Consider the following 5,054-nt stretch of genomic DNA (forward strand, 5'->3'; position numbering starts at 1 on the left):
TAAATTCTTTGGGGATGCGGCGGATGTTTAGGGCATACCACCCCCTCAGTCCTTAATGCCGAGTGAACGTCACGTACTCCCCGGGCTGCAGGTCCCTGTCTGGGTGCCCCCGTCTTAGATGGGGCTCCACGTCCCGCCGGTTGAAGAACAGGTCACTGATTCGTTTGAGGTCTGCGATAAAGCCAAAACCCCTCTCCCGATTCACATTCAGGACCTGTCCCCAACCGGCTGCATCCCGGGGACCAAGTTGACCAGCACGGGCCCTCTCTTTCTGGTTTAAATCACGGCCCAGCACTGACATCTTCCGCTGCTCCCTCTCCCTGTATTCTGCTGCCAACTGCCGCAGGGTAGCCCGACAGTGGGCCTCGGTCTTCACTTTCTCCTCCCGGGACCTGCTCTCACCCACTGGGGCTCGCGGTACCACCGAAAGGGGTTCAGGTGTCTCCCCCTTGGGGCTAGCATCCCGGTCCCAGATGAGGTCCAACACGACCTGTCCCGCCGCCACTACGGGTGCGCACCCCAGGGCCTTCCCATGCGCTGGGCCTGCAGTCCTACCTGGGACCTCCTGGCTGTGCTCTGGTTCCATTTCAGGCCCGAAGCGGTGGGGCGTTGCGGGGACATCTTCCGGAATGGTGGGTCCGGGTGCTGGCGTTGGTGGAGTAGGTGGCGGCTCCAGGTCCGCGGGGGCTTCAGTCGGGACCTGCGCGGCTGCGACAGGTCTGGGCGGGAACACGGTCTTAACTCTCGGGTCCTCCGATATTCTCTTCTGGCCAGCGGCACTCAGCTGCACGGACAGTGTGGATGTGAATATTAACGCTGCCGGAGGACAGTCCAGTGCAGCGTTAGCCGGTACCGGTTTGACGGGTGCCGCTGGTGTGGGCCCAGCCGGGGCGCGCTGCCGCCTCAGCTCTGCCAGGGCCTTCTGCCTCAGCTGCAGACGGGAGGTCAGTTCAGCGATCTCCGCTTCTAATTGTTGGTGTTCCATGCTACAATCAGGGTTGGAGCCATCAGCCATGGCGCCGGGGATATGCACTTCCCCACACTCCACAGGCCTCCTTCCCTTGCTCTCTAAGATGGCGCTCTGGTGTTTCTTTTCCTGCCTCGGCCCCTCTCCCGCCACTGGCTTCTTCTGCCCCTCCTTCCGAGGGCGGCGTCTTCTTCCAGCGCCTCCATACCAAGCCAGTATGCGAACCCCTCGGGGGGTGGGCCATGTATCTGTCACATAGTAATTCAGGCAGGGCAGCCTCAATACTCTTCGTGGTCTTTTCTTAGGACCTCCTATCTCCTCACGCACTTCTTCTCCGCGCCAGCGGCCATTTCTAATGTCCATTTCACAGTCTATCAAATCAGGTCTTCTTCACATTTTCAAAAAGTCAAAGTTCAATAAATTTCAGGCACACAGGACCCAATGGTGTCGGGTCTCGTCATCCTGTTTGTGACGCCAAAATTGGGTCGCCCCCGCTGGCTTCACCCAGGGATGTGGGGTACTCGGTACCGGGCCGATGTCAGGGGGATGATGTGTCACAGCAGCGGTGACCCGGTCCGTGGCCCTGGGCCCCAATATCAATGGCGGTGGTGTTTGGTTGTAATGTAAAGTTCGTGACGCCACCCGTGGTATTTGGCAAGTAAGATGGTAAGCCAACGCTGCTTGCAGATCCACTGGGACTGATGGTGTGATGCAGCTAAGATGGTGTAGCTCCCCACAGGTGGAGCTGTAGTCCCAGGGCAGTGTATAGGTGCGATGGAGGAGTAGGGGCACAGAATGGTGTAGATGTTGATACCCCAATGTAGCGGTGCTGATGCGGGAATGAATGGAGGACACCAGGGCTTGCAGTTTCAAAGCTTTACTCACAGTTCATAGTGCACACAGGTGCCCGCTTCGGTACCGTGTCCTCCGGGACAGAGGCCCAGCCAACCTCCAGGCAAGATAGGGCTCTCCCCGCCAGCACCCCTCCAACATGTGCCTTTGCTGAACAACTCCTTTATAGCGCCTATTGGTGTGAAGAGCTCCAGCACCATGGTTCTCTGAAGTTCCTCCTGTCAGATGTTCCTAAAAACTCTCTCACTTGTATGACAGACAGCTGTAGCCTGCTTCGGGGACTCCCTTCTCCTGAATCCCGGCTCTCTATCCGTTTCGCTGTTGTGTCCAAAGTCTTGGATGGGAGTAGTGCATTTACAGTTAACTATTCCACCGGTGTCTGCTGCAGACCCATAAGTGTCCATACAACCTCGGGGATCGGGCCCTGGCCGTGCGCTGAGAACCTATAGGCAGGGTTCCTATCCAACCCACTCCTCCTCTCTGTTCTCCTTCCACTTCATTCCGTACTTCTCTTTCTCTCTCTTATGGAAATGCAGGTTACAGTTCTACGTCTCTCTCTCTCTCTTTCCTGTGCCAGCTGGCTCAGGTCACTGAGGCAGCTGCAGCACTCTTTCTTCTCTTTCTTTCTTCCAGGGACCCTCACTCCTGTTTGAGTGGCTTCCGTCCCAACTGACCTTCTGTCATCCTGCCCTAACTCTCTCTGACGGCCCCCTAAGGGACTGACCTCGACTCCCCTCTGGGAGACTAACCTGTAATTCTATCTTTCCCATTCTTTTTATACTAACTCCACCCACCTCCCAGCACATCTCGTGTTACGAAGCAGGGTTCCACGAAGGGTGCTCTGCTACCCCCAGCCTGAAGCTGCTAGGTGTCCCTGCTGAACTATCCTGTGTGTGGGATGCAGGTGTTGGAGTGTGGCAGGGAGTTCCCACCTTACCTGGATGGTGGGGCACTACACCTTAGGAGAAGGTGCAGTACCTCTGTGGCGACTGAGCCTCAGGGGCGCCACATGAGCACAGCCGTGGGCAAACGTCAATAGGCCGTACTGAAATTAATTTCTTTGGGGAATCGAAGCCACACAATGCAGGAGCTCTGGAATGCCATCAAGCAGGAGAACGACGTGTGGTTTGTGCCAGCGAATCTCCAGCCAGGCTTGGTAGTGTGTGACAGTGGCCAAAATCTGGTGGCAGCTCTGGGCCTAGTCACCTCACTCACATCTCATGTCTGGCACATGTGCTCATTTGATCGTGCAGAGCTTTCTGAGGGACTATCTGGATCTTGATGCAATGCTGCACAAGGTCCGCATAGAGTGCGCTCACTTGCGGCGTTCCAGCATGGCAAGATCGCGCATTGCAGCTCTGCAGCGGCGATTCCACCTTCCGGAACATCGCATCATATGTGACCTACCCACCAGGTGGAATTCAACGTTACATATGTTGGAGTGGTTGTGTGAGCAGCAGGCAGCAGTAATGGAGTACCAGCTGCATCAGGCGCAAACAAGTCGCACTGTGCGCCGGTCACACTTCAGCACCACTGAGTGGGCCTCTATGAAGGACATCTGCCACGTTTTGCATGCCTTCGATGATTCCACGCGGATGGCGAGTGCAGATGATGCACTAGTCAGCATGACTGTCCCCCTTATCTGCCTGCTTCAAAAAACACTGCAAGCACTAAGGGAGGAGGTTTTGGAAGAGGTGGAGGATGAGGAGTCACAAATGCCATCTGCTTCTGGACAGTCTGCGCAACGTGGTTCCTCACAAAGGCCTAGGCAGGGGACACTATGTGAGGAGGATGAGGAGTCAATAGAGGAGGAAGACATCTCTCCAGAGGAGGGAGGTACACAATGCTCTAGTAGTCAGTATGTACAGCGAGGGTGGGGTGATGCAGAGCAGGCAGAGATGACGCCTCAAGCAGGGGACAGCGTTTCTTGGGCAGTTGGGAGTCTGCAGCACATGGTTGATTTCATGCTGCAGTGCCTGAGAAACGACCATCGCATTGCCCACATTCTCAACACGGTTGATTATTGGGTGTACACCCTCCTAGATCCTCGCTACCGGGACAACTTACAAAGCTTCGTAACACCGTTGAACCAGGAGGGTAAAATGCGGGAGTACCAAGACACACTGGTGCATTCCATCATGTTCTCCATTCCACCCGAGAGCAGTGCTGCTAGTGCTTTATAAAGCAGCTCTGTGCGTCGAGGCAGTGGAGGAAGCTCTGCACAAAGTGGGAGCAGAGGCAACGCCTCAGCACAAGGCAAGACCAGTTTGGCCCAAATGTGGCACAGTTTTGTGTGCCCGCCACAAAAGTATACACCATCACAGACGGCTCCAGTCAGCAGAAGGCAACGTTTCCGTCAGATGGTGACAGACTGCACGTCTTGCCCTGTCAGTGTACTCCAAGACGGCTCTTCCCCCTTCAAGTTATGGGTCTCCAAGCTGGATACATGGCCAGAGCTTAGCCAGTATGCATTGGAGGTGCTGGCTTGCCCTGCTGCTAGTGTATTATCGGAACACGTCTTTAGTGCCGCAGGTTGTGTACTAACAGAACATCGAACGTGACTATCCTCCAATAACGTTGACCGGCTTACTTTTCTGAAAATGAACAATGCCTGGATCTCGCCGGAATTTGCTAGTCCTCTTCCAGAATAAATAATTGGTTGGCAATATTATCCAGGTCTCCTGTTGTGTTCATGTTTCTACCACCTGAACTGTAATCCCTGGGCTCCAACACGACCAGTTGCTGCTCAGAAGTGCTGTCTGCACAGAAAAAAACACTAGCTCCTGTGTTAGTGGGGTTCAGTAATGCCAGCTGCTCCCCTGTTGTGTGTCCGGCAATGTCTCCTGCTCCCTCCACATTCAAACTACATCAGATATTAAACTTGCTCCAATTAGGCCTCAGCCAACTCCTTGATTGACCCTGGGCTCCAACACCACCAGTTGTTGCTCAGAAGTGCCGTCTGCACAGAGAAAAACACTAGCTCCTGTGTTAGTGGGGTTCAGTAACGCCAGCTGCTCCCCTGCTGTGTGTCCGGCAATGTCACTTGCTCCCGCCACATTCAGAATACATCAGATATTAAACTTGTTCCAATTAGGCCTCAGCCTACACCCTGATTGACCCTGCACTCCAACACTGCCAGTTGCTGCTCAGAAGTGCTGTCTGCACAGATAAAAACACTAGCTCCTATGTTAGTGGGGTTCAGTAACGCCAGCTGCTCCCCTGCTGTGTGTCCGGC

Source organism: Dendrobates tinctorius, unplaced genomic scaffold (assembly GCF_039654945.1).
Source record: "Dendrobates tinctorius isolate UK_male_01 unplaced genomic scaffold, ASM3965494v1 ptg000082l, whole genome shotgun sequence".
NCBI lineage: Eukaryota > Metazoa > Chordata > Amphibia > Anura > Dendrobatidae > Dendrobates > Dendrobates tinctorius.